A 21,283-nucleotide genomic window follows, 5' to 3' on the forward strand; every position below is an offset into this window, starting at 1 on the left:
TCGCCGAAAAGTCACAATCGCAATCCATCCTCGCCTCGCCGGGCAGGCCGGAGGGGGAAAAAAATTCTCTGCTGGCGAGCTGCACAACGGCGCCTCTGCAGCACGCCCGGATTGAAGCCACGTGGTCGTAACCTTGATCTCAAAGCATTTGCGTGAGCCCGGTGCAGGTCATGATGATCGAGCCAGCGAGCGATGGAATGAGCCGAAGCTGCTTCCACCTTGCATCTGGCTAACACAGCTCGACGCCTTGCCATCCACCATCCAGACTCCAATATCTTGCCGCGCCGCTTGCGAGATCTCGGAGAGCTGCGACGGCTCCCCACTCCGGCACTCCCCAGTCCCCCTGGCGCCCTCCCAGATCGTAGCTTCGCAGCTCCGCCCGGCCCTGACGCCCTGACCGTGACCGGCGACGCCTCAGCGCCTCCCAACTCCCACTCCTTTCGGCGACTCACGGCTGGTGCGCAAGATGCGGTGGCGCCCGTAGCCCCCCACTTCCGGCGGCCGGCGCAGGTGACAGGTGGTGCTTATAGGTTTCTCTTGCCCTTCTCCTTACCTCTTGTGCCCGTAGTTCTTCAAGTTCCTGCAAGTGTTCATCATTGCACATAACATGTTTGATGAATTGCCTCGTCCGTTCAAGCATCTTAGAATGTAGTCTTACAATGGAATATGCTTCGTTTTTACCAAAATATATCTAAGATGATACAACGTGCAGATAAAAGAAGGCAAAATGAGAATCTAAGGAGCAGTGGAGGAGGAGGTGGACGACTTCATCAACAAGTTCAGGCAGCAGCTGCAGCTGCAGAGGCTCAACTCGCTCCTCAACCGCGGGGGCAGGCAGTAGTAGCTTCAACCTGCAAGAAGAAGCGTTGCATGCAGCAAGCGAGCAGCTGCTGGTTAGGATTGTAATAGTAGTATAGTACTACATGAATCAGCAATCACATGAGTTTGTTGATGTATGGATGAAAATCCAAGTAGTGGTCCTGCTGCCTACTATCCCAGACAACATTGTGCCTCCACGGTGGTGTTCGTATGGGTGTTAGTAAATCATTTTGTAATTGCTGTTTTAATCTTCTTTTTGCTGCTAGCTGCCGGCTGTCTGTAGGCAGTAAAAACTTGATGTAAAACTGTATTCTTCTTCAATGAATGGAAGAGGTTCTGCCCCTTTGTTGAAATAAGAAGTCGAATGGTAGTAGTTGTTGTAGAAGGATAATTCTGCATGAACTTTACGACAGCTGTAAGCTATCAGTTACTCTATACTGCTATAGAGAGACAAGTTAATTGTCTCGTTGAACTGAGCTTGGAATTTCATAAAATAGTGGAAAAGGAGAAAACATCTATCTTTCCCAGGAATTAACAAGAAATACCAATCAAGGTAACATCTGATAACATTGGGATATTACAGTTTCATGGTTCCATCTAAACTTATCAAAGCACGCTAGAGCTCATGTACAACACGCCCAGTTCTTCCTCACCGTTGGGGACTGCCTGCTCTTCGATATCAGCGACACCGGGCTGCTCGATGTGGACGGGCTGCTCGGCGATCTCGACATAGCCGGTCTGCTCGTCGTGCTCGGGTTGCTCGTCCATCTCTGCGATATCGAACTGCTCATCGTGGACGAGCTACTCGATGATCTCGTCCAGGAGCCCGGCCATGGATGGATGGACTGCTGTAGTCATGGCTATCCTGACAGCGCCGGTATGCTCGGCGGGGGTGAGCATCATCTCATCGGCGGCGACAGCCTCCACGATCTCGGCAGCGTCGGCCTGCTCGGCGGGGACGAGCATCGTCTCAACGGCAGCGACAACCTCCATGATCTCGGCGATGTCGGCCTGCTCGGCGGTCATCGATCTCATCGGGAAATTGGCGGACGACGAAGCCCGCCCCTCAAGCCCTCCTGGCGGCCCGTCACCTGGTGTCAGGATCTCGCATGCACGGATGCACATGCATGCGAGATTGATTAGGAAAGTAATTTGCGCCGAGATTAATTCCTTTGCACTGCTGCATGCATGCTCCAGCTCGTTCCATGTCGGCTTCGGTTGCATGCGCTCGCGCGGCTGGCTCTCGGAATGCTTTGAGATTGGTTCGTGGGACACCTGGCAGTCATCCGGCTGGTGCTGCAGGATCGTCGGTTTGCAGCACGCTAGCAGAGAAATTTTTTCCCCGGAGGGAGCACGTCACTTGCGTGAACGGTCCCTTAAAATCCAGTTAAATACCGTGTATAGATAAGGTTTACAAAATCGTTTTGCCAACGAAAATCGGATTCGAACGGTTACCAAAAATCACGGTTATTATAATAATCACTCAAAATTCAGCAAGAATTCGCTCAAAATTCATTCGATTAAATTTGAAATTTAGATAAAAAAAAAATCATCAGATTCGTCGTTCAGTAACCAGTCCAATCGACCAGTTACCGAGTGATTTTGCGATAAACCAAACAGTTTTTTAAGATAACCGTATGCTCAATAATTGAGCGATTTTGGTCGAAAATCGAATGATTTGAAGAGGTAACCGACCGAATTAACTCCCAATCTATGAATTTCTAGGAAAATAAAAAATCACAAAAAAAAATAGAAACAAATATGGCATGAGATTTGCTATGTTTTGTTTAATCAGAAAAAATTTTGGTATGACATTCGCTATATTTTGAATATTTCAAGGAAACAAATAGATACTAATAGCAATACGAGCATGACCAAAGAATTGTTTTATCGAATATATGCATACATTATATTTATAGCACCTCAAATTAATAAATATGTCGAATTGTACATACATATAGATACTAATAACAATACGAGTATGACCATGTAGTTGTTTCATCGAATATATGTATACATTACATATGTAGCACCTCAAATTAATAAATATGTCGAATTGTCCATAAAAAAGCTAAAAACACAATCACATGGCTTCCATCAGTACTTACCAAAGTGATAATCGATGCTTAAAATGTAGTTTGCATAGTATCCACGCCACATGCAACCTACGAGATAGAAAAAAATAGTACAATACCATGGTATGGAAATAAAGTAGTTGCAGAAAGTAAATTATCATCACCTTCAGAACCACCAGTTTGGGGGCCGATTAAATTCGGCTGTATTATACTTCTCGGTGGATATGAGCATTATCCGTCGTGTAGATAGCAAATCTTCCTTAAACTTTGCCCAAGTTTGCCCCGTCTAGACAGAAATGGTTGACCATTGTCCTTACAATATGGCATAAAACTCAAGGTCTTGCCACTCATACACCCACTGAATAGGAGGCGTTGAATGAGCATCGGGGACATGATAGTAGTACGGATACGATCCAGAACTACTCTCCATACCATAGTTGCTGGAATAGCTCCCACTATCTTGTGGTCCATCATGGCCACTCTGTATGATATGCCTTTGTAAGGATGGGGTATCGTGGTCCTGATCCTATGTGGCATGCGAAACTGACTCTCTCCAGTGAATTGCATGGGAGCAACAACAGAGGATGGGCATGGAGGAACATTGCCTCCCTAACGTCATCGTCAGCGCTATCTGTCTTTGAGCTGCTGTCATTCAATTCTTGTTAGGTTGGGCTCTTTGGGTCACTATCCGTGTTCTCATCGCTTTGCACTTGTTTTTTTTTTGCCCTTACCCTTAATCTTCTTACTCTTCTTTGGATGCATCATTTGTTTCTTCCTCTTTCACGTGTGTGTCACCTACCACTTTAGTAGCCTACCGTTGCAAATCTTGTGGGTTCACTGTGTCTGTCACCAGGGCAGGGGTATGTCATTGTCTGTGTCCTCCTCATCAAGATCTGGGGTAGCATTTGATCTACCGGTCTCTATCCAGTCCTAAAGCAGATTGTTCTTCTCGTTCAATGTGAGCTCCATAAGCCGCTGAAATGGATCATCATCAACAGTTGTTGATGACTATATCTAAAGTATTTTGTATTCTCAGGTTATAGTTGACATATACCAACTTATGGAGCTTCTTGTAACTTAAGCAGTTGCGAACTTTTGTATGGATAAATGCAAATGTACTCCAGTTCCTCTCACACCCACTAGATAAAGCGCACTGAGACACTAGGCATCTAGCAAGCATCATTAGTGTAGGTGTAGACGAACCAAACATAGACCACCATTGCGCTGCAAGTAGGTAAAGTTATATAACGTCTGGAAAAGTAGATAAAGTGATGCAACGATTAGATATGTCAATGCAATTTGTACCAGGTTGAGTCCTGCCGTCACAAGCCATCCATAAAGCGAGCAGACCAGCGAATGACAGAAACTTTGTCTGATATATTTCAACCTCAATAAGTGCTTCCGCGGCAGTACTAACATCGGTCATCCTTTCGAATGCCTCCCTAAGATCTTCGAACAAGTTTGGACCTGTGCCATACGTGTAGTGCGTGCGGGGGTTCAATGCGGTCGCTGCAAGTTGATGATCAAAGCATTAGTACCATAAGCATTAGTACAATAAGAATGCAAGTGTAGGAGTGTATCACCAGCATACATGTAGGTCCTATTCGCTAGATCATGCATTCTACAATCGACAATTGCTATGTACTTTTCAAAAGAATCTCTGTCACTGTGATACAACGAATCGTACTCCTGCTTGACAACGGTGTATTTTAGGAGCACCTCACTCAATGTTGGTACCTTGTCTTGATCAGCAAATCGGAGGAAGACATACAATAGTTGAACGGAATCGATAACCATTTTAAGATTGTCCCACCATGGTAAGCTGGATAGGCAACTATGTGCATATCTCCCAATATCAAAACTAATATAGCGAGACTGCTGGAGCTCACTAGATGCCATCCATTACATGAACATATCCTTTCGGCATAGAAAGCTTTCAAGAAATAGATAGTTTGTGCCAAATCTTGTGGTATTCCGCCTCACCAACTCTCCACCAATCGTGGTCTTCATCATTTCATGTAGCTTTGAATGATTGTACAACCATCACGATATGAACCTTGCACTTTGAATGATAATGTTGTGTTCTCTAAATTCACCAACTAATTTCAACATTAAATTTATCGTATGCGCCACACAAGACTGCCACGTGATAGCAGGATATTCCCTTCTGAGAACCTGACAGGCCTTCTTATAGTTGGACCCATTATCAGTCAGGATTTGCTTAATATTTTGTGGCCCCGAATCATTGACCACTGCTCTTATCTCCTACATAAACGAATCAACCAAATAAATATGCAACAATTGAAATACTATGTTACCAACTCAGCAAAATAATGTACTTTGTTCAAATACTTTGCATCTTGACTGTAGCCAGTCGCATCTATGAACTTGTGAAAAAACATATGACCATTGCAATATATAAGGAAATTAATAATACTCATATGCGTCGGTCCAGTCCAAGAATCACACATGATGGTCACACCATACTCTGGCCATTCTAGCTTCCACTTGTCAAATATCTTCTTCAATGCACTCTCGTTCTCATCCAAGTACTTACCATCTATATCCCGACCAGTTGGAGATGGTACACCCTCGTCTGTTATAGAACAGATGGTCATAAGTCAAAAAGAAAGAAATATGACAACAATAAATTCATTACAAACTTAATCACTCACCTTATTTCTGTGTTTCTTTCATTGAAGCAACAAATACGTTGTTTGCCCTTCTACCAGGAACACCTGAAATGCAGAAAAATTTGGACCATGCCAAACCAATAGCTTCCTTCGCTTTTTTTCCCTTCGCACTCCATGACCTGGCGTCAATCCTCTGCTACACAGGGGCTTTTGCTACAGCAACATTATAATCTCTGACACTTGGTGGTAGCTCCTTGGTTGAAGATGCCCTCATAAGCATCCTCTTTAACACAGTGCCTCCTCTGTCACTTTTACTACCACCTCCATGCTCGTAGGACTCACCTGCCCTCCTCCTGAACTCTTCCTCCTCCCTAGACTGAGCCATGACACGCTGCACCTATTCCTCTTTTATCACCTCATTATCGCTTGCCAAATCTACCTGAATTCTTTCTGACTCTTGCCTCCGAAACCTCTCCTCAGCCTTTCCCTTCCTCTTATCTCTTGCCTTATCCAGCTCACGTCTGAAATAATAACGCACATCTGGAGGCACCCTATCACAATGTATAACATTCGATCGTAATCTTGCTATGGGGAACTGTCCAAATAATATTCTAATTAATCACCAGGAGGATCATTATTCATAATCACAACCACGATAATTAAACAGAATATCTTCCCGGTAGTCCCGGCACGTGTTTTGTGCCCAAGATCGGAACACATACCTTCCAACATTTAGCATCACAACATAGCTTAAGAAAGAGCAAGTAATTAACATTTATATTACAAGTCTTTAACATACAACCATTTCCAACAATTTACAACAAAATGCTTAATTGTGAATTTTATTCTTTTCTCTCCAAAATTTCTTTCTCTTATCCAAATGATTTTAAACGAATTGCTTTACAGTTACAAAGCAAAATCACGCAAAATTAAATATAATGCTTAAGAAGCATATTTATGCTTAATTATGCAATTACGGATTTTGGGACGTGACAAACCTTCCCCCCCCCCCCCTTTAAGAAGAATGTTGTCCCGAGATTCGGTACGAGTCGGGGAGAGGACGATGAGTCTAGGAACCACGCGGTGAGAGGTATCACGCAATGAGATGCAGAACCTGTTGCAATGCTTTCATTCAACATAGTGATGAGCATAGACATGCAAGAGATTCTAATTGTGCAAAATTTACACAATGCTTACAAGCTCTCAAAAAGCTCAGGATACTCGGAGCGGATTTTATCCTCACGCTCCCAAGCCGCCTCATCTTCGGTGTGGTTGCTCCATTGGACTTTGATGAATTTTATGGAATGACGCCGAGTTTTGTATTCCGCTACATCCAATATTCGGATTGGTCGCTCACAATATGTAAGATCCAGTTGCAACTCTTGAGGTGCAACATCAACGACCTTGGTTGGAACTCGGAGACACTTCTTCAATTGCGAGACGTGAAACACGTCATGCACGACAGAGAGAGACGGCAGCAAGTCCAATTGATAGGCTACCTCTCCACGCCAGCCAACAGTCTGAAAAGGCCCCATATAGTGAGGCGCCAGCTTGCCTCAAACTTGGAAACGTCGGACACCTTTGAGAGGCAAAACCTTGAGATACACATAATCTCCAATTGCGAACTTGAGGTCTCAGTGGTGGCGATCCGTATAGCTCTTCTGTCATGATTGTGCCGTAAGAAGACACATTCGAATAGCTAGAACATGCTCTTCGGCCTCTTTGACCAAATCCGGGCCTAGAAAAGCCCTTTCGCTGGATTCAGACCAATTCAACGGCGTTCGGCATCGTCGGCCATATAGAGCTTCAAATGGCGACATTTCAATGCTCGTTTGGAAGCTATTGTTATAGAAGAACTCGGCAAATGGAAAGCAAATGTCCCACCTCTTCCCATAAGTGAGAACGCAAGCCCAGAGCATATCCTCCAGAATCTGATTCACCCTCTCAGTTTGACCGTCGGTTTGAGGATGATATGCGGTGCTATGGAAGAGCTTGGTCTCCATACCTTCATGAAGGCTCCTCCAAAAATGAGAAGTGAACTAAGTGCCTTGATCAGAAATGATCTTCTTCGGAATTCCATGGAGGCAAACAATCCGAGTGAGGTATAACTCTGCATATTGCTTGGCCAAAAATATGGTCTTGACGGGCAAGAAGTGAGCAGACTTCATCAAAATGACCCAAATCGAGTCATAGCCATGCGAGGTCTTCGGCAATCCAATAATGAAATCCATGCCGATCTCCTTCCACTTCCAGGAGGGAACAGTTAAAGGTTGAAGTGTACCAGCTGGCTTGAGATACTCGACCTTCACTCTCCAGCAAACATCACACTCAACAATATATCGAGCGATTTCTCACTTCATGTGAGTCCACCAAAATCGTGGCTTGAGGTCTTGATACATTTTCGTGCTCCCTGAATGAATGGATAGCAACGAGTCGTGAGCCTCATCCAGTATCTTCTTCCTTAGTTCCTCAACCTTCGGAACCACTAAACGGTTCCCAAACCACAGAATGCCTTGGTCATCTTTAGAAAAGCACACGGCCTTGCCGATCTTCATTTTCTCCCAGATTCTGGCCATGACCTTATCACCATTCTGAGCTGCCTTGATATCATCCAAGAGAGTGGATCTGATCTCTAGATTGGCGAGAAAACCATCCAAAACCATTTTAAGTCCAAGCCGGCGGAAATTATCACAAAGTGTGGCATTCCCGGGCTCGACTCTAAGACAATGACAATGACAATGAGCCCTTCGGCTCAAAGCATCGGCAACCACATTCACCTTACTGGGGTGATAATGAACTTCCAGTTCATAGTCTTTGATCAACTCGAGCCACCTTCACTACCTCATATTCAAATCCACCTGAGTGAAGATATATTTGAGACTTTTGTGATCCGTGTAGATATGGCACAAGTTGCCCATTAGGTAATGGCGCCAGATCTTCAGAGCGTGCACAACTGCGGCAAGCTCTAAGTCGTGTGTTGGATAATTCTCCTCGTGGCACTTCAACTGGCGGGAGGCATAAGTGATAACTCTGCCCTCTTGCATAAGGACACATATGAGGTCCATGTGAGAAGCATCGCAATAGACGTCGAAGCTCTTGCCCACATCAGGCTGAGCAAGAACGAGAGCAGTCGTGAGCAGCTTCTTCAAGGTCTGGAAAGCTGACTCACATTCATTTGACCACTCAAACACGTTGCCTTGCTTCAACAGCTCAGTCATTGGCTTGGCAATTCTGGAGAAATCCTCAATGAACCGACGGTAATAACCCTCATGTCCAAAAAAACTCTGGATGTCAGTGACATTCTTGGGCTAAACCCAGTTGAGCACATCCTGCACCTTGCTCAGGTCAACTGCAACACCATTCTCTGGCAAGACATGACCCAGAAAAGCGACCTCCTTGAGCCAAAACTCGCATTTGCTGAACTTGGCATAGAGTTGGTGATCTCGGAGTCGGCCAAGAACAACACGGAGGTGCTCAGAATGTTCTTCTTCAGTCTTGGAGTATATAAGAATGTCGTCAATAAAAACCATGACAAACTTATCAAGTTCCTCCATGAATACGAACGTCAGGGCATTCGTCAAGCCAAAGGATATGACAGTAAACTCATAAAGACCATAACGAGTCGAGAAAGCCGTCTTTGGAATATCCTCCGGTCGGACCTTGATTTGATGATAGCCTAGTCTCAAGTCAATCTTCGAGAAAACCCGGGCACCGGTCAACTGATCAAACAGAATGTCGATCCTCGGGAGCGGATACTTGTTCTTGACAGTGACCTCATTCAACAGATAATAATCAACACACATCCAAAGAGATCTGTCTTTCTTCTTCACAAAGAGTGCCGAGCATCTCCAAGGTGAGGAGCTCGGACGAATGAACCCCTTCTTTAGCAACTCCTTCAACTGCTTCTTCAGTTTTGCCAATTCATTTGGTGGCATTCTATAAGACCTTTTTGATACTGGTGCCGTCCCAGGCACAAGATCAATAGAAAACTCCACGGCGTGGTCGGGTGGCATCCCTGGCAACTCATACGGAAAGACATCTAGAAATTCACACACCACAGGAATGCTTAACAGATCCATGGTGGGGACAATCTTCAGGGTATAAAGACAAGGGTTGACACCCTTAAGCTTCAAATGAACTCGAGTGCTGGATAGGCCATTAAGAGTGACGATCCGTCGAGCACAATCCATGACCGCCTTGTTCTTAGTAATCCAATTCATCCCCAGGATGACGTCTATCCCTTTGGAGTTCATTACCAACAGATTTGCACCAAAGGGTATCTCATTGATAACCAACGATGCTCTAGGAACACACTGATTAATAAGAACCTCAACTCCAGGTGCATCTATGAGATAAGGCATAGGAATGGTGCTAACATTCATCCCGTGACGCTGTGTATAACTCATCTCTATAAAACACATAATCAAAAAGAATGATTGCGGGAATGATGACAGAATTAAAACTCATATTCAACGTACCCATTAGTACGTTGCCACCCTCGTGGACTTCTTCAGCAGTGGTGTGGTGCGCTCGGCCATGCTTGGGGGCGTGGGTGGCATGAGAAGACTGCGGTGCAGACTGAGCAGGAGGTGGCCTTGGAGCAGTCACCAAGGCTCCTGGCTTCAGATATGGGCAATCCCGAGCATAGTGGCCGACACGGCCGCAGTTGTAGCACGAGCTGCCGGGGCCACCTGTCACGCTCACTTAAGAGCCAACAGGTCTTGCAGGCTTCCCTTGTGGAGTGGAGGAAGACGGACGCCGCACCATCCACATTGGCCGTGGAGCAGTCGGTGCCGACACGTGAGATGGTGGAGGCTGACTCTCAGTGCGGGCGTGTTGAGAGCTCCCGCCCATGGAAGGCAACGGACCCCTCTTGCACTTCTTTTACTCCTAGTGGATCTTGAGCTTGAACGCCACTGTGAGAGATGTGCTGACTAACTTGTTAAAGTCGGTGAACTCATGTGCGGATAGCCGGTCTTGCATCTTCGAGTTGAGGCCATTGACAAAGCTGTATTATTTTCTCTCGTCAGTGCTGACCTCATCCTGAGTATACAGTGCAAGGTAGTTGAACACCTACACGTACTCCATCACTGATCTACCTTCTTGCTTGAGGTCCATGAATTCCCTTCTTTTGATCTCCATAAGACCCTTAGGAATATGGAAATACCGGAATACCTGGCGGAACTTCGCCCAAGACACCCGATAATTGGCGGGGTGCATGGCCAAGTAGTTGGACCATCACGCGCCCGCCGGGCCTTGAAGCTGATGGACGGCGAAGAGCGCCTTCTCGTGGTCCTCGCACCAAAGGAGAGCGAGTTTCTACTCGATGGTGCGAATCCAATGGTCGGCGTCGAGCGGGTCCTCAGCACGCATGAAGGTAGGCGGCTAAGTCCTAAGGAAATCCGAGAAGTTATCTCGGCGCCCAGCCCTACCTCCTCGTTGAGGGGCCGTGTTACGCACGAGAGCTTCGAGAAGCGTCATCTGAGCTTGACGGTTTTGCTCAATTTGCATAAGCACCTCCGCCATGCTCGGCGGTGGAGGCGGGTTATTCTCATTAGATCCTTCAGGAAGATCACCCAAACTGTCATGGGTTCTCATCCTGTTGTGACGATGAAAAGAAAAGAGAGGCAAAAGGTGAAACTCCGACATAGGTGAAAAATCAAACTCCAACTAATGCTACTTTGCTATGCCGGATCTCGTTTACTCAGATCCGTATACTATATACTAATGAAAATGCATGTTCAAAGGCATGATGCAAAATTAGCGATGAAACATGAAAGCATGCTCGCTTCTGAACTACACGTATCTTTCTCAAATGCATCTCACCCCATCAAGCATTGTAACTACTTACGTTATACTTAGGGGCATAATATAGCAGGTTCATACATATTGGCAAGAACATGCACAAAAGAAATTTTAGTGAGTTGCTTAGTGAAGTTAACCACTTACTAAACAACGTTCTAATTATGTTTAGGCTACTTCATTAAACCAAGCTTTGATACCATGCTGTGGGGAACCGTCCAAATAATATTCTAATTAATCATCAGGAGGATCATTATTCATAATCACAACCTCGATGATTAAACAGAATATTATCCCGATAGTCCTGACACGTGTTTTATGCCCAAGATCGGAACACATGCCTTTCAATATTTAGCATCACCACATAGCTTAAGAAAGAGCAAGTAATTAATATTTATATTACAAGTATTTAACATGCAACTATTTCCAACAATTTACAACAAAAGGCAACAACATCTACGCAGCGGAAACATAAACATATACAACAAAATAGAGTGGAGCCACATACCCTTAGGCTCCACCCCAAAAGCACGACCTCTGAGAGTAGGATGTATTACTCTTGCCCGCCACCCTGATCGGCAGGCATGAAGTAGCTAAACACCGGCTCTTCCTCACCAGCAGCACCTGAAAACACAGGCATGAGTACGAAGGTACTCGCAAGACTTAAACCATATAGAGCACATATACATAGCTCGACTCCAAGGATTATGCATTGAGTTATTAGCAAGGAAAAGCTACATGGTTAAGTTAAACGTAATCGGTAAGCAATCTAGACATATATGTGTGAGCAACTAACTTAACCAACAAAACATAAATCTACCATGCCATAACGAACTGAACATAAATAACTGGAACCCTAAGAGCATACATGTAACAAAGACCAACTCAACCATCTCCCACATATCGAACCATCAACCACAAACAAAAACTCTACAACCGATGCAGATAGACAGAAGCATGCTCATGACCGAGAGCGCGGCATTTTGAAATATTTTTATACCCTACAGGGGGATACTCCTGGACCCACATGACTTGAGGACCATACTGCTTGCATGACCACACAGATCCATACAAGGGAGTACTCATGTCAACCTTTCCCAATAAGCCCCGATCATTTGAAACAAGCATCGTTCGACGCGGCGGTACTAGAACTACTCCTGGAGCAAACTAGTGCCACTACAAGCCCGCCCGCTCACACCGTCGATGTTCAGGCCCCAAATGACCACATCTACAAAGGTATTCGGCTCGCCTTACCATTAGATCGGCATGTGGTGAGTATGATAAGTGCTAAAGCCGACTACACCGACGATCGGTGCTTAAACGACGTAAGCAGTCTACGGTGTCCAACTTCCTCTCCCGACCTACCGAGGGGAACTCCACATCCGAGTAGGATAAACACCTCCTAGCACCACCCACATCTCATCTCATACTCACCACTCATACCACCATCATCAACAACCCATCAAGGTTAAAATTATTGTGAACAAAAATTAAACCTATAGCTCACGAACAATGGAACATTTCACCACTCGACTTCTACCGGTGACCTATGTATTGCTAATCATTTAAGTCAAAAATGTACTTAGATGACAACATGCTACAAGGATGCGGGTAAACAATATCTCAAGGTAGAGTTAATGCCCATTTATACCTGACACCAACTCGCTAATCATGCAATATACATAAGAATAATTTATCAACTTTAAACTTCATTCAATTGAACAAGGGTGCAATATGCTTAGTTGCTTGCCTTGCTGTTCAGGTTGCTGCCTATAGTTACCCACGTAACACTCGCAGAAATCCGAAAGATTAGAGTCGTCTTCGACCACGGTCGTCTCCCGCTCCGGCTCCTTGTTCACTAAGCAAGAACGCGTGCAATGATGAACATGAATGAATGCAACAGGGTATGCCACAATGCTTAACAACATTCTAGAAGTACAAGACATGCGAATCAATGCAATACTAAACGATCTAAACAAAATCTGGAAACTAACAGCCATCCGAAGTATCCGGGTTGGTTCGGAGTATCCGGGACCCTCCGGGTGAACCTCCAAAAGAGGTGCTCGGTTACTGCCTTTTGCTTATGTGATCCGGAGTATTCTGGTGAATTCGGAATATCCGGGTTCCGGAGCCTCCGGGTCATCATCCGGTGAAGGTGCTCGGTTAGCCACTATTCTAACTTAACTCGGAACCTTCAGGCTGGTCTAGACTATCTGGGCTGTGCCAGACACTCCGGGTGAAGCTCCGAGAGAGGCTCTTGGCTAAACGTTAACGCAACTACCCGGAGTCTCCGGGTGATGCAGACTTGGGTTCTTCCACAACTTTTCCCTTGGTCGATTCGAGTCACTTTACAAATCTGTGCTACACAAATGTGTATCTATCCTATCCAAATGATTCTAAACCCATCTTGCACCCTAAACCCTAACCAATTTTGAACACAATTCAACGGACGATTTCTACTGAACCCGGAGTATCCGAGTGAGGCCGGAATATCCAGGTCAGCCCAGAAAGCTGCTCTCGAGTGGACTTTTGGTCGATTTGAGTTGCGATCTTTTCCAAGCCTAAAGGGAACATGTTAGAGATAATATAAGGGTCTTGGAACTCACTCATCAACTAGCAACACAACCCTATAGCTCAAATTTGTCCAAAACTCTATTTTTTCTCCAAAAAGCTCAAGAACGTCAAGAACTTCAAGAACTACTCGATTCCTCCACGAAAATAAAAATGGATTGGATAGATGAGCAGCTCATGAGCTAGAGAATGCAATGGTACCACATGCATACCTTAAATCTTTCTCTTGTGGGTGGATTTGAGGGAGGAATGGAGAGAGCTTGAGAGGGGAGTGAGAGGGGGCTACTTCCCTTGCTAGCTTGGTTGAGCACGTGAGAGAGGGAGTGGGAGCAGGTGGGCACGGTGGGGCTGCTGGTGGGGGCAGCCAAGTGAGAGGGGGAGAGATGTAAGGTGTGGGACTGGCCGATGGGTTCCACGTATAAGAGAAAAAGGTTATTTTTAATTGCGAATTCTATTCTTTTCTCTCCAAAATTTCTTTCTCTTATCCAAATGATTTTAAACGAATTGATTTACAGTTACAAAGCGAAATTGCGCAACATTAAACATAATGCTTAAGAAGCATATTTGTGCTTAATTATGCAATTACGGATTTTGGGATGTGACACAAATGTTCTTTCAACCTTGTGGTACCACCGCCTTTCTTTTCCTTATTGCAGTAATTGCACCTAAACCCTGGAGCCAAATTTTCCCCATGCTGCCACACCACATCTCTATCCGCCATCGATTAGTTTGTATTGTCTCTGTTGGAAGAAGAAAGCTCAATGTTTAACCTACTAATAATTATGTCCATGAATGTTAAATTGATAAACATGTGCTGTTATGTTGCTAGTCATGCATAAATGACTCAAGAAACAATTAACTTGACCAATATTAACAACCCTTGCCAGTACAAGGTAACAACCGTGCGCATCAGGCTAAAAACGACGCAATAGGGTCAATAACCGAGCGAATCAACCATTAAATCGTCCTAATCAATCACACAACAAACTGCCAACCTCCTAAGAATGATTATCGAATGAATTACATGAAAAATTGCTAGTAAATGGTCAATAACCGAGCGAATCAATTACTAAATCATCCTAATCGCCCACACAACAAACTGCTGACCTCCTAAGAACGATTACCGAACGAATTACATGAAAAATCGCTAGTAAATGGGAGGTTACCGAACAAAGATCTTCAAAAATAGCTCGGTGTCAGGCGCTTCGCATTGCTCTTCGAAGGTGAATGGTAACCCCTCAAATACGGTCGGTTACCGATGCCAATCGCTCGATAATCGAAGCTTCAACGCCGGATTTCCGCCGGACTGTCGCGGATCTAGCCGGCCGTGCGACGATTCTTCGATTATTGTTGTGGACAAACGAGAGGGGAAAGTGAGCTGTGCACCAACACGAGCTGAACACCGACTTCCCTTATCCATATGAGCTGGGCTAAAATGGGCCGATTGCGCTGTGCATTCGGCCCGTTTCGGCCTTTCAATCATTTTTGGCCTTTTTACGAACTCTCAATCTTTGAGCAGCTATTTGGTGATGCAAACAACATTTTTTAAAAAAAAATCTTTTCACAGATAGTCTTAGAATTACCTCTAGTTTTTTACGGAATTTTTTCTGAATTTTTTGAGTTTTTCCAAAATTGATTTGAATTTTTTGAATTCAAATTCGGTTACCGAGTGCATTATGAAATCGAGCCGGACCGGTAAGGTCGGTTACTGTGCATTTCGAGCGGTAACCGTCGCATTTTTGAACCCTGGTGTAGATATGATCTTCTTTATAGTTTTATTTTGTAATGTGAAATGGTGCATATAGTTATGAGATATGAATATCATATATCCACTAGCCGCTACTACAACATATACGCGAGTTAGGTTTCTTTCCTCTTCCTCCCTATTGCATTGTCACAGGTAAACTACTCCATCTCGAGCGTCGATGTGCACTGACAATCGAGAGAGTAAGTATTCAAAACCCATCGTCCTTGAAATCCTATACCGGGAGAGAGCTAATAAGGTTTTTGGTAAACGCTCAGTGTGAGTGCTCGCGATTTGCTTCCTCTGTATCATCTTCAGCATCGACATCACGGCATCCTCAGCATCTTCTCCAAAGGGAGGTCAATCTCCTCTTGTTGTTGCTTACTTTGTAGAAGATCGGATTACTCACTGCAATCGCGTATGTTATTTTCTCATGTCTCTCATGATCTGTTTTCTGCTATTCCTGTCATCAAGTATATTACAGAAATATTTGTGTATCGCTGTTATATACATGTCTATAGTATGCTTTTACTATATGATCATATGTTTGAGTTCTTGATTTATTTATGGACTAAATTAAACCTAAAAGTGGTGTTTTTCATCAACCAAAAACCTTATTTTAGGCATTTTGTTTTAACGATGAATAGTTTTGCCATTGCACTGAGGCTGAAAAAGTTTACCTATACGCACTTCAAGAGATGCAAAGTCAACACCACTCTGTGACCTACATTTATAAATGTCTATTGAGTTGTGGCTGGCAAATCAGAAGGAACGCTTACTCCTGATGAGGTGAAGAAGTTTATGGATGCCACCACACTCTTTATAGGATGCATTTTCAGTGTTCTTGTCAACCGCCTTTGTGTTGTGTACATGTATTTAAAAGACGTGATGGAGTTGTGGGATGCACTGAATGCTAAATTCAGTGCTTCGGATGGAGACAGTGAGCTATATGTCATGGTGCAGCATCGTGACTGCAAGATGGTTGATAATCTGTCTATAGTTGAGTAGGTGCATGAGATACGATACATTATAAATCAACTCAAACTCCTAAATATTCTATTACCTAACACGTTTATAGCTGGGGGCATCAATGCCAAGTTACCTACTTCGTGGAGGAATTTTGCCACCGCTCTAAAATATTGTCACACCCAAAAAATCCTAACCTAGTCATTAAGCATGCATACACATCATAGCATCATAATTCATGTTTTTGTTTTTGTTTTATGCGTTCCAAAAACTTTCTAAAAAGGTTATATCATTAAACACCTCACTTTTTTCTAACTATATTATGAGTAGAAATTGTTTAGAAATAATTAGGAAAACTCGAAGCCATTTAAGAAGGAGAAAAAGAAAAAAGGACAGAGGAAGAAACAGGGAAAAGAATATAGGCTTTCAGCACATGGGTCTTTCTTGTGGTCTAACCGGGTTTCCTCGTGATCAAACCACTAGAGCTCAGAGACGCCACTTAAAACCATCGATCAACTCTCACCCACTCTCTCTCCCTCACTCACACCCTCGCTCATTTCCTTCCCGACCCGAGAGAGAGGAAGCAAGGAGAGCTCCCTTATCACTCCTTCACCTTGAGCTCAACAGAGGTCGAAGATTGAAGGAGGAGGTCACCCACAAGTTCCCCACATCGTCCCTGAGCATCCCCTCGCTGGAGCAAACCCCCAAGCTTTTCTTCCACCTCTAGACCGATCGAAGCACCCCGGAGTCGATCTCCACATTGGAGCTTCCCTAGAGCCAGCCAACCCTCAAAAAGTTTCCCCACACAAAGATGAAGCTCCCCAAACCCCTTTTCCTTGAGTTCCCCCACTCCCTATAACCATAGGACCGATCTCCATCTAGCCATAGACAGGGCCTAAGCTTTTGGCTTCATGAATGTTGCTTAAATCACCTAAAATGAATATATCTAGTCACATAGGGTGTTTAGGTGCCGGCCTTTGCCGAAGACGTTACCAGCGAGCTCGCCAAGTGCCACCGTCAGAGCACAACAGTCTCGTTGCATCTCAGAGTTGTCTAACTATCGTTCTAGGAGTCGAACCCTCCCTCAGTCCGATCTGACTACTAGGTATCAAACCATACTTTTTAGGAGTCTGACCGCCCTTCCCCATGGTCTGACCGCTACTTCCAGCGGTTTGACCGCCTATTTTATGGGTGGTCTAACCACGGTCAACTCAGATAGAATAGTGTAAAATTCATAATAAAAGTTATAGAACTAATTTTATTGGTTTCATGATATGTACTCTACCTATTAAAAGTATCTGTATTCATGAAATAATTAATTAATTTTCTTAGATAAATTAATTATATTAAAGATTCATTAATTCATTACAGGTCCAAAATTGGTGAAACCAATTGTGCTAGTGTTCTTATGATATGTGGTAACTAGGAAAAATATTTTCATAAGATGTCACGTTGCATCTTGTTCATGATCATGCATTTTCATCATGCTTATTGTGATGTATTTTTCTCTTTTTTTTTATTGACAAACCAGAGAGTGATGAGTTTTCTTGAGAAGGTTTTGTGGTCGATTTTGATTTAAAGTAGAGTGCTAAGGTAAGAATCTATCATATTTCTCTCATATTTTGGTGAATTATTGATCAATCTGTTAGATATTGCTATATATCACATATGCATGTTTAGCTATCTTGTTGCATTTATCCCTATCTTATTATTGTTGATCCCAATCATTGTAACCTGAGGATAACTATGTTAATGTCTATCTTAAAATTTATCCAAAATATCTAGCAATGCATAGATCACCGATAGAAGTCGAGTGGTGGAACATTCCATCGTTTGCGAGCTATAAGGATTAATTATTTTCACGATAATAATAATGTTAGGATGAAGAGTTGATGAGAATTAGAAGAGATATGGGTGGTGCTAGGGGTAGGTCGGAGAGGAACCTGAATGTCATAAACGGCTTGTATCGATTAAGCATCGGTCGTTGTTTGCCATTCGCTAAAGCACCTTTTGTACTTCCATATATTCAATAAATGACAAATGAACCGATTATCATATGCCGTGCTAACACTTGACTTGTTACCCTATGACATGTAAGATAAAAAAAAATAAGGAGAAATAAGGTGATAGGGAGCCGGAGGTGTTTGGGACACGCTCGCGATAACCCTAGTGCCATAGGGATACGTACAAGTGGGTAGTTCTGGGTATGAGAAATGTTGTCTCGGGAGCTAAGAGAATGGATCTGAGTTGTGTGGGTAAAGATATACCCCTGCAAGGTGTAAGATCAATTTGAATTATCGCGCTCTTGGTTATAAGTATGCTTATGTCCATCCGTATCAAATCGTAGAGTTCCGATGTTGGAATGTATGTGGTGTGTTGGGAATTAGTTAGTGAAGATTTATGTCTAGAATAGTAAATTCATATGTCAGTTATGGTTATGTTCTTATGGTTAGGCTAGGATAGCCCAAGAGTTAGGATATGTAGGTGCTCATATATTTAAGTTGTTAGTTTCATTGCCTTTTGCATAATTTAATTTAACCTTGTGGCATATTCCTTACTAATTCATCTAAATGTATTATTCTTGAAGTCAGGAATATATATACCATATGTGTAAGTCTTGTGAGTAGGTTCGTACTCATCGTACTTTGTTAATTGTTTTGCAAGTAAAGTTAGGTGTCGTCTACTTGTATCCCACCGAGAACGGTGTGGTGACGAGTAGTCACTATACTACTCATAACCCCAGTTGGTTTTCTTGTGGGCAAATGACGCCATTGTTCTTCGTTTTCTTTTAGATGTTAATTCTGCCGCGATCTATATATAATTACACTAGATGATACTTGTCTTTTGTTTAATTTATCAACATATAATCTTTTGAGCTTTTGTATAATCATGATGTTGTGATATACATGTTAGTAGCGATATGTGTGGATAATAGTTCTCCTAAAAATTATCAAAGCACACATATCGAAATTGCCAGGATTGCCTCCGTTTTAATCATTTAGTGGCTACGATTGTTGTTTTGAGATGCAGGTTAGCACATGGTACGTCGAGAGATGGGCGTGCGCTAGCTCTCATCTTATTAAACGATCGTTCGATTTGATTAACTCAAATGCAATTTGGATGGGTCCTCACAAATATAAGAGATAATAGATCTCCGTGGAGAGTTTGATTACATCTCTTAATATTGAGGAGAAAGCTTGGGCAAAGGATGTGCCTGTAAAAAGAGGTGATGGATAGTCTAACGCTAATGTAGTGCAACAATCATCTCACGACAAGTTCAAAAAGAAAAACAATAAAGCCAAACAAACCACAAACTTCAAGAAGAAGAAAATGAACAGAAACTTCAAGAACAAGAAGATGAACACAGATGATAAGCCTTGCTTCGTGTGTGGTGAGCTTAGACACTGAACCAATAAATATGCAAACCGCAAAGGAAGAAAGATTAATCCATGATAGAACTCAAAGGCTGTCAATGTGGTGACCATTGGCGACAATATAGATGGAACTGCAGGGTATTGTAATTTACCTATTGTTTTTTAAATGAGTCAGTCTATCAATTGGTAGATCTATACATAGTATTCTTAAAAAAACACACCTATATGCGCTTGACTGTTTGGTCGTAGTCTATGAGACTTAAGTAATCGCTAGTAAGCTCATGAAGAGACTAATGCATATGAGTTATATACTCCACCCGAGGGGTAATCTATTGGCAGCCAAATATCAATTATAACTTTGAGTAAAACTTGTTTGCACCAAACCTGCAATTCAAGGCGTAATCCATTGTCTAAGTTGCGAATGAGTGTAGCTTAAAGATCTAGGTGAATGTTCAACCCTAACAGGTCTCTATCGAAACACTTAATTCCTGAAAATCTTAAAGACATAACTATGCAAAAAGAGTATGCGTTTCTTAAGTCCCACCTTGCCCGTTGAAGTGGAGAGAGATTAACTTAAAATAGAGTTGTATTCTCCACCTCTATTAGCACATGTGGTTTGGAGAACTATAAAGAACACATGCACGTGTTCACTGGATTGTGTAGGTGTAGCTTTTTTTTTGCGGTTTTTTTTTCAATGTATGATAGTCCACACGGTTATAAGATATGGAGATGGTATCAGTTAATGATTTGATCGTGGCATGTCTTAACCACACGAGTTTTTCTATATATATCCCTATCGGTCACCGTCATAACGCATACGCAAGTTAGGGTTTGTGCCTCTTCCTCTCTGTTACGCTGTCACGAGTAGACTACTTCATCCCACGTGTCGGTATGGCGATCGGGAGAGCATGTCTCTGGATAAGGTTTTTTTTGAACCACTAGGCGCGATTGCTCGTGATTTGCCTCCTCTACGTCATCTTTAGCATCGACATCATGGCATCCTCGATAGCTTCTCCAAAGGGGGGGGGGGGTCAATCTCCTGCTGTTGCTTCCTCTGCAAAAGATCGGTACGCTTATTGCAATCGCATATGTTATCTTCTCGCGTCTCTTGTGATCTGTTTTCTATTATTTGCCATCGAATATATTAGAGAGATATTTGTGTAGTATTGTTACATGCATATCTAAAGTATGCTCCTGCTATATAATCATGCTATTTATTCGTTTTAGTTCATGATTTATTATGGATTAAACTAAACATAAAAGTGCTGTTTTTTCTTCTAACAGTAGTTGGATTGGCAG

At 43.2% G+C, this 21,283-nt stretch overlaps 1 long non-coding RNA gene across 1 annotated transcript; it reads left to right on the top strand.

Annotated features, from left to right (window-relative positions):
- The first annotated feature begins 13 nt into the window (after positions 1 to 13).
- LOC133901799 (uncharacterized) lies at positions 14 to 1,178 on the top strand. Its single transcript, XR_009906778.1, has 2 exons — positions 14 to 517; positions 713 to 1,178. It is a non-coding gene; the product is annotated as an uncharacterized LOC133901799 (long non-coding RNA).
- The last annotated feature ends 20,105 nt before the right edge of the window (positions 1,179 to 21,283 follow it).

The sequence above is a fragment of the Phragmites australis genome, chromosome 20 (genome assembly GCF_958298935.1).
Source record: "Phragmites australis chromosome 20, lpPhrAust1.1, whole genome shotgun sequence".
NCBI classification, from domain to species: Eukaryota; Viridiplantae; Streptophyta; class Magnoliopsida; order Poales; family Poaceae; genus Phragmites; species Phragmites australis.